Consider the following 10,000-nt stretch of genomic DNA (forward strand, 5'->3'; position numbering starts at 1 on the left):
CATTGTGTGATATTTGCAACACTTTTTTCGCTAGTGGGAGCACCATTTTTTGAATGTCGCGGTTCTTCATTTCGCTCTACTAGCCGAGTCAAAGCTGACTAAAAGAGTTATAATAGGTGATGAAATTCGTATCGTCGGATATTTTCGTACAGTGGTAGGGCGGAGTGTCATGAGCAACTTGACACCTCCTACCCTGTGGCGTCATGGTTGAGGGGCAAGGGCGGGAGGACGTTTAAAGGTCACTTTTAATGTTTTTCTTGAAAAACTTGAAAACGGCGGCTAGTAGTGAAAATGTTTCCCAGTACAATATTAAACTACATTAGACATCCTACAATAAAGGTCCGATTCATGTGTTTTCTGGAGCTAATAGTTTCCTCATTGCAGGGGGAGCAAAAACTGCAGATTATTAAAGATAGTGTTTTAATCCTATAAGATTAACGTTTATTGTTAAATGAAGTTGGTTAAGAACAAGTGTTAAGTGTGTATACCTCATCTAAGTACAGTAGAGCCGTACTAATAAATAAATAAATAAATAAATAACTTTTGAGTTCTGAAGGCCTGGAAAGGGGGGGGGGGGGATGCGACACTTGTGAGAAATCCGGTATACTGAGGGACCGTCACAGGGTGTGTCGCAAATGCAGCACCACTACCTGCGCGGCCACTACCTGCTGCCTCTTGGTGTGACTGAGCGCTCGGCTTGTGCCGGCCCAGGCAGCTGCCGAGGGACATTCACACTCCTCCAGTGCAGCCAGGTCACATTATTTCAGATGTTTTTGGGCAAGGAAAAGTAGCCTTAGTCAGATAAGAAATTGGAGCTGATTTTCCCCCACGATATCATGTCAACCATTAGTTGCAGCACAGTTATGCCTAAGGCCTTTTTCATTGGAATTTTTGTTGTGATTACTCTTACATGGGGCATAATTTTCGCTCAACCTCATATTTAACGATGTATTTTACAGAAACTATAGAAACCGAAAATGTTTTCCATCTTTCAAACCCTCACCCAAAATCTGATATCATAGGAGTGGCAGCCTCCTACCATGTATTAAGAGGAGCCAACTAAAGAATTTGGTCCTCGGTAGAAACTTTTTCCTTTAATTATTTCGAAATAAACATCAATTTTCCCATACCACGCAGGGAAGTGTACTGAGGTCTAATGTGAGTCCTTCTAGCAATTAGCGTTAAGGAATGCAATTTATGTCTTGAAGCAAAATGTATTCAATGTCCACTCAAACAGACATTGTTTCTAACATTCTCTACACAATAATACTGATTGTTAGAAAAGCTATGACTTTTCAGACTTCTTTAGTGTATCTTTTACCATTTGCAAGAGACATTTAGCCGACTTTGTGACGCTTCTAGTGAAAACCACACGGAGGTAGTCTCTCTTCGTCCCTCATTATATTTATTTAAAATATTTACAGGATGATTATTTATTTACAATTTTTACAATATGGCGATCGGCGTGAACTGAACCCCTTTTCAATATTTACAAGTGTTGCTGTAGCTTCAGCCATTTCCTTTTCATTGTAATTTCTGTGCATTGGCCACGCAAGTAAGAAATGATTTTATACTGCCGTCAACTTGGAGTCTTGTAAGGGCCTTAGAAACTATCTCATCTGCCTTAATTGCGGACTTCTTTCATCTTTTCCCACCTAGATTTAAAACTAGTCGGTCAAATTGGTGCGCATGATATTCTGCGTCCTCTCTGAGAATTTTTACTAAGGAGTAAAGTTTGGATGAACCTTCGAAATTAATGTATTTATCCTCCGATTACATCCTTCTGAAACACTGTTGGTGCGGTGACGCCTTCCTGCGCAGTTCCATATATCCATCCCTTGGCATGCCTTCATTATCCAGCCGTTGTTCAACAAAATAGTCGTAAAAATCCTGCCGTTTTTCATTATCTGGCGTTCTCTCCTGAATGCATAGCCACCCATCATCTAACATGTCCAGGGGAATGTGAGCCAAAGCGGAACACAATCGCCGGCCTTGGTGGACGAGCGGTTCTAGGCGCTTCAGTCTGGAACCGCGCGACCGCTACGGTCGCAGGTTCGAATCCTGCCTCGGGCATGGATGTGTGTGATGTCCTTAGGTTAGTTAGGTTTAAGTAGTTCTAAGTTCTAGGGGACCGATGACCTCAGATGTTAAGTCCCATAGTGCTCAGAGCCATTTAAACCATTTGAACCGGAACACAATCTTATGTGGAAACGAATTTCTTCGTTTTCCTTGTAGGCAACAACAAGGCCGCAATTCTGCACTTGCCTCCACAAGCACTGTTTGAAATGGTAGTTGCAGCCTTAAATATTTGCATCAGGAAACAAATGGATGATTGCAGCTCCAAAATCCATCATCATAGCTATAGGATTCCATCCAGGTATGTTGCTCTTAACAGCTGTGAAAAAGCGGTCGTACGTTTCTCGCTCTTTATTGGGTAGCAAGGCGTACACGGTTGGAACCGTGTTCGTTTTCTCCTCAGAAATAGAAATATCGGCATGAACAATAAGTAACTGCCCAAACTGCTTTCTGGAGCTTTTGAACGTTTCATCGACAAAGAACGAATTGCAGTCTGTTTCCCCTTTCGCTGGCGAACACCAATATCCTATCATTTGGTCCTCTTCGTCATCTGCAAGTAAATGTTTGCTCCAGTCATTCATTAGCAAATGATGTTCTTGCAGAAATATTCCTGCAGCATCGGTCGGATCTTGTGCAGATCACATGCTCTTTGCCTGATGCGTTGCAGTGATCGTTTTGCACTCCTGTGTGACGGCAGTGATGTGACGATGTCGTATCCTTGATTGAACAGCGGCCCTACTTCTTCGGTGCAAACAGAAGAAATTTAAGTGTCCGTTTCTTTTGCACGCCTTTAGGCGTTTGCCATGTGTTTACAACAGTAGTACTGAACTGCGGTGAGCTACCTGTTTGGTGTCCATAGCAGTACTGAACTGCGGTGCGCTACATGTTTGGTGTCCCTGTTCAGCCGGGTCTCCTCACAAATGTCGCTCCTCGCAACTGTCCCAACCCCGCGTCAGGGAACACACCTCCGACTCCCTCCTTTATATGTAAAGCGAACAGGCGATTGGGACAAGGGCCAGTTGTACAGTCTCAGGATGGATCCAGGGATAGCTAGTCGAGTAATAGGCTAGCCACACGTTAACCTATATTGTACGACGCCATTTTATCCCCCGCTAGTTGTCCTGGAATTCCCATCCAGTTAGGTGAGAAACGACTGAAGAGCAAGCTGGGTATTTTCGTATATATCATTTCATATTTATTTAGACGTCGTCTGGAGAAACAGCGTGCCTAAAATGAGTGATAAGTGTCCCTTATCGCAAAACTATTCGCTTGAACATACTTACAGGCTGGTCGATGAGTTTAAGAGTGCAGTAGAGACGAAAACTGATGTGGTCTCATGCAGTGAAAACATTAGTGCAAAATACTTAACTAAGCTTGTAAGGTACTTGTATGAATAACGTAACGATCTGTCTTGAAATTAGTTAAAGGATCAGGTATTTGTTGTTTGACCAGTAAACGATCTTTCTAAATTTCCGAATAAAGCGTGGGGAAACGTATACAGGTATCAGTTCACAAGAAAATTCCCATAGAACGACAGAGCACCTACAAAAAACGCACGATGTTTCCTTTTTTGCCGGCCAGAGTCGCCGAGCGGTTCTAGGCGCTACAGCTTGAAACCGCGCGACCGCTACGGTCGCAGGTTCGAATCCTGCCTCGGACATAGATGTGTGTGATGTCCTTAGGTTAGTTAGGTTTAAGTAGTTCTAAGTTATAGTGGACTGATGACCTCAGAAGTTAAGTCCCATAGTGCTCAAAGCCATTTGAACCATTTCCTTTTTTGTTGAAGAAAGAAATACGTAAATATTATGATCGGAAGAGGTCGCAAAGGCTACAAATTGTTGATGCCCCACACATGCACTGTAGTTGTGTACAATAAAATACACTATGTGGTAAGGTTGTCAAAAGAAGGATGGCACAGTCAGTTCGATTCAGATGTAACATTCCTAGGCAACAAAATATTCCATCAAACGTAGCTGTATGGTACATGATGAATTGTAAGTAGGCACCTACACTACTGGCCAATAAAATTGCTACACCACGAAGATGACATGCTACAGACACGAAATTTAACCGATAGGAAGAAGATGCTGTGATATGCAAATGATTAGCTTTTCAGAGCATTCACACAAGCTTGGCGCCGGTGACGACACCTGCAAAGTGCTGACATGAGGGAAGTTTCCAACCGATTTCTCATACGCAAGCGGCAGTTGACCGGCGTTGCCTGGTGAAACGTTGTTGTGATGCCTCGTGTAAGGAGGAGAAATGCGTACCATCATGTTTCCGACTTTGGTAAAGGTCGGACTGTAGCCTATCGCGATTGCGTTTCATCGTATCGCGACATTGCTGTTCGCGTTGGTCGAGATCCAATGATTGTTAGCAGAATATGGAATCGGTGGGTTCAGGAGGGTAATGCGGAACGCCGTGCTGGATCCCAACGGCCTCGTATCACCAGCAGTCAGATGACAGGCATCTTATCCGCATGGCTGTAACGGATCGTGCAGCAACATCTCGATCCCTGAGTCAGCAGATAGGGACGTTTGCAAGACAGCAACCATCTGCACGAACAGTTCGACGACGTTTGCAGCAGCATGGACTATCAGCTCGGAGGCCATGGCTGCGGTTACCCTTGACGCTGCATCACAGACAGGAGCGCCTGCAATGGTGTACTCAACGACGAACCTGGGTGCACGAATGGCAAAACGTCATTTTTTCGGATGAATTCAGGTTCTGTTTACAGCATCATGATGGTCGCATCCGTGTCTGGCGACATCGTGGTGAACGCACATTTGAAGCGTGTATTCGTCATCGCCATACTGGCGTATCACCCGGCGTGATGGTATGGGGTACCATCGGTTACACGTCTCAGTCACCTCTTGTTCGCATTGACGGCACTTTGAACAGTGGACGTTACATTTCAGATGTGTTACGACTCGTGGCTCTACCCTTCATTCGATCCCTGCGAATCCCTACATTTCAGCAGAATAATGCACGACCGCATGTTGCAGGTCCTGTACAGGCATTTCTGGATACAGAGAATGTTCGACTGCTGCCCTGGCCAGCACATTCTCCATATCTCTCCCCAATTGAGAACGCCTGGTCAATGGTGGCCGAGCAAATGGCTCGTCACAATACGCCAGTCACTACTCTTGATGAACTGTGGTATCGTGTTGAAGCTGCATACGCAGCTGTACCTGTACACGCCATCCAAGCTCTCATTGACTCAATGCCCAGGCGTATCAAGACCGTTATTACGGCCAGAGGTGGTTGTTCTGGGTACTGATTTCTCAGGATCTATGCACCTAAATTGCGTGAAAATGTAATCACATGTCAGTTCTAGTATAATATATTTATCCAGTGAATACCCGTTTATCATCTGAATTTCTTCTTGGTGTAGCAATTTTAATGGCCAGTAGTGTAATATAGTGGCAATTGTGAAGTTCGGTCTGCTTTGTGAAATAGCTGGTCTTCTCAGTCTCCAAAAAACTTCTTGGAGATGGGTGATTTACTGACAATTCTGAGAGGTATTGCTGACTAGCTTGCTGTCGTATTTACATCTTATAATGATCAATTCATTACAGTAGCAATGGGCGTTCTTCAGAAATTACTTTTGCTGAATTATTAAACAATCTTTATGCATCCATTTTAGCAGTTCTTGGGCATATATAACTCCTGTTTCTAAAATGTGAAGATTATTAATAACTGTATTGGGGACATAAATGAAGAATAAGATGCAATGATTTGCAATGAACAAGCAACCATACTCTTTTTTATTCTGCTGGAGTAGAATTCTACCCATGGCGTAGGTCCAAAGTTGAGGCTGTTTTTGTTGTATCTCACCCTAAATGTTTGAGGAACAGTGACTATTTCATCCATTATTTTAGATTGTGCAGTCTTCTCTAGCTGCAGAGTTTAATCAGGGTGGAAAAGGGAAGTGAGTGGAGATGTGACGCCTACACAGTGTTCCCCCTCCTTTTCTACAATGATCTCAGCTTAAAATTGTCAATTTTGTTTTCAGAATAAAAATACCCAATCCCAAATGTGAAAAAGTTAGCAGGGCTGCAGATGGTGATGCTTTAAAAGTAGCACCAGAGAACAAAAGTAGAACCAGAGAAGGGAGGAAGAACTGTACTGGCGAAGAAGAAGACCATAACCCATAACCCGCAAAATTAGGATTGGAAAATTAAAACAAATTATTTCCGTATAAAAATATTCGTTTATTTTATTTTCATTTAATTACATCAGAGAACTAAAATAGTTAACAAAACTGTTTCTTGTGCTTGTTGTTCAGTGTCGTACACACCCTTTTAATAATCCACCTCTCTGTTCCCTTGCTAGTAACAATGAAATCTCCAATGGACAGAAGTAAATCACCAGAAGTAGCTGGTTCATTAGTGCAACAGACTCGTTTCTGAAAGAAAGAAAGGAATGACATGAGACAATTTATGTGACAGATCAAGAGAAATTTAGTAACGTAACTTGCCAGCCATTCCTTCCACTGTTATGATTATGTAGATTCAATAACTAAAAATTTCTATTAGCAGAATGAGAACTACATGTGCTCTTATAACACACAGATAACTATTATTTTATGATACAGTAGATACGGATGTGCTTAAGGGTTGCACTAACAACTCAGAAACACAATAGCTATATTCAACAACTTTTTTAAAAAAAAAGCACAATAATTTACACGTTGACGGAGCTAATGCTAGCTGAGAGCCAATTTCGTTGCTCTGAAACAGCAATGGACCTGTGGTCCTAACATTTTCACTAAGAGATGTACAAGTTGTTCTCACAAGGGCAGAGGAGTGAGCAATATTTTCCGCTACGGATGTGGCTACCCGTGTGGAGTTGCTAGTCTCCCATCGGGCGCCTCCCCAGGTGGCGGATTGGAGAATGTTCACCAGATATGGTGGACACCGGGGAAATAAAATACCCGGGGCGGACCAAAACTAGCAAAACAATAACTGCTGCCTTGCAGTTGGGAGTTGGTTCTCCAAAAGGTTAAGGGAAGAAAACCCTGATTAAAAATCACCCGTCCCCTGGTAGGGGTTGGACGCAGGGTTGACAGCCTGTTCTGTAAAAAACAACCGTTGCGAAACTTCTACAAAGTAAAGTCGGACGTATGAAGGAAGACGGACCTGGCATGGAAAAGGACAAAGAGGATGGAATACAAGTAGTAAATGAAGGAGGGAAAATTAGGAAGAAGAGAAATATAAGGCGTAGATCAAATCTATATATTGGTACTCGGAATGTGAGATCCCTATATCGACCAGGAGCACTGAAAGTAAAGCTGGATCAAGTAATGAGTCTGAAGCATAGTAGCACTACAAGAAATTAGATGGGTAGGGAGTGGAGTTTTAGAAAAGAAAGAGGCGAACATATTCTATAGCTGCAGTGAAAGAAATCACCAGCTGGGGACAGGATTTGTTGTACACTATCAATTATAGCATTTGGTAATAGGGTTTACACACATTAGTCCAAGATTATCAACACTCAGGATAAAGGGGAAATTCTTTTTAACTAATCCATCATTAATGCCCATGCACCAACAGAAGAATCGGAAGAAGAAGAGAAAGAAGTATTCTATGAATCTTTGGAAAGAGTATATGATGAGTGCCCAGGGCATGATATTAAAATAATAGCTGGAGACCTTAACGCTCAGGTGGGGAAAGAACAGATTTATAGACCAATAATTGGCCCCCACAACAAACACGCAACAAGTAATGATAAAGGAACAAGGCTTATACTATATATACGAAGACAGTAACTTGTTCTCGAAAGAACAGTTACTGTTGATGACTGTGCAGCTTTTCCCTGGAATAAATGATGACTAACTGAAAACCTCAGCTGCCGACAGGTGTTGTTGATATACTTCGATGTGGACAGCTGAAAATGTGTGCCCTGACCGGGACTCGAACCCGGGATCTCCTGCTTACATGGCAGACGCTCTATCCATCTGAGCCACCGAGGACACAGATGAATAGCGCGACTGCAGGGACTCATCCCTTGCACGCTTCCCGTGAGTGGGCAAATGTCTATAAGGTACAATACATATGTAGAATTGTGGACGGTTGGGAATGTGAGTCTTCTCCTTCGTCATTCTGACAAATAATTCTATCAAAATTCGGTAGACACTGTCTAAGTCTATCACTATTCTTGCCATCGTCAAAACTTATTCTCAAGTGAAACTGGGCCCGAAATCGCATGTTAAGTTACCCAGATTTTATACTCCGGTTAGACGCTATTCCGGGTTGGTACAACGCGTTCCTCGCACTATTCCGATAATAGAGGTTAACCAGCTGCTAACAGGAGCTTGTACAACAGGCCCTCTATCCACCCCACTACATCACAAGAAAGAACTACAGTGTGTTTCACAAGTTACCTGACCCTCCGCGGCGCGCCTTATGAATCAGTTCCAACGCACTGCGCAGAGATGTCCGAGTATTGTTATTTTCCACAAAGTACATTGAGACTATATGGAATGCAGATTTCAGTATCTAATGATACTAACAGAAGATACGCATATGTAGAGAATCTATGTTAGTCTCTGCACACTCTTCTGTACTGCTAGAGGAGAAATTGATTCTAAGCCATGCTTTCAGTTGTAGCGTTGTTCCAGGAAATGTGAATTCTCATACCAAGGGTGCTGCCCGTTTTTCGGTTTGGACAGACTATACCTTCCCAGCCGGCGGGGGTGGCCGAGTGGTTCTAGGCGCTACAGTCTGGAACTGCGCGACCGCTACGGTCGCAGGTTCGAATCCTGCCTCGGGCATGGATGTGTGTGATGTCCTTAGGTTGGTTAGGTTTAAGTAGTTCTAAGTTCTAGGGGACTGATGACCTTAGAAGCATTTGAACCTTCCCAACATTTGCTGTCCAGTTCCCCTTTGTGAGTAGACAGCTTCATTGAGCTCGTGTTTATATAGTGGAGTAATTTTCAGTTTACTGAATATTTATTTGCACTTCTTACGTGAACTTTTAAGTAAAATATATTTCAATAACAATGGCTGAGACCTGTTTAATTTGTAAGTGTGATGATGTCAGTGACCTAACTAGTGTTGCAGGGAGAGGGATTAGATTGGAAAATGTGGCACGCCCCGGCTCCCTTTCATTAAGAGTGTATTATAAAGCTGTGTAACTGTGTTGTAGTCACTTGATGGTGAGCTAATGAACATCATTTGTGTATGTTAATGATGATCATGATGTTTGGTTTGTGGGGCGCTCAACTGCACTGGTCATCAGTGGCCGTACCAAGACCCGGTTTCTTCACAGTCCAATTTTTTACACAGTCCAATCTCTGTGTATGTTAAGTCAGAGTAACATGAGATGCGCAAGTTATCTACACTGTATTCACCCAGTATTTGACGACGAGAGAACACAACGATTTCCAACGAGCTTTGCAGTTTACATATAATTTCAAACCTTTTCTAAACTTTTTTCTCGCTGAAGCCCTTCGCTCCTCCCTCCCCCACAAAAAATATTAAAGAAGGAAAAAAAGTACCGCTCACTATGTTTTCATTGTTCCTGCAGTAAAACTGCTTCATCTGGCATGGCGTTTAAGTTTATTACTTCTTTACTAATCACTCTATCAATAACAGATTCCGCAGACCGTATTCGTATGTACTACTGAATGTACCTGCATAATGATATCTTTGTACGATACATAGTTCAGGATATAATACAACATAAACATTGAGATGCGTGAAAAACTTACTGTATGATTCATGGGAGACGAGCCTTTAAAAAATTGGGTGGTGTTAATGGCGAATTTAACTAAATGATTAGCCATCTTGTCCCGCCCCTCAATCTGCTCCAGTCTCCCCTGCAAAATATTCTCAGTCATGCACTCTACAGTAGCACGTGTAGGTATATGTAGAAGTGATGGAGAACTGCGTTATGGTAGCCAAAAGAATGGTGGCTTAAA

At 42.7% G+C, this 10,000-nt stretch overlaps 1 non-coding gene across 1 annotated transcript; it reads right to left on the bottom strand.

The window, feature by feature from the left end:
- Window positions 1-7,976: 7,976 nt before the first annotated feature.
- On the bottom strand, window positions 7,977-8,051 carry Trnat-ugu. The gene has a single exon. It is a non-coding gene; the product is annotated as a tRNA-Thr (tRNA).
- Window positions 8,052-10,000: the final 1,949 nt, after the last annotated feature.

The sequence above is a fragment of the Schistocerca americana genome, chromosome 1 (assembly GCF_021461395.2).
Source record: "Schistocerca americana isolate TAMUIC-IGC-003095 chromosome 1, iqSchAmer2.1, whole genome shotgun sequence".
NCBI classification, from domain to species: domain Eukaryota; kingdom Metazoa; phylum Arthropoda; class Insecta; order Orthoptera; family Acrididae; genus Schistocerca; species Schistocerca americana.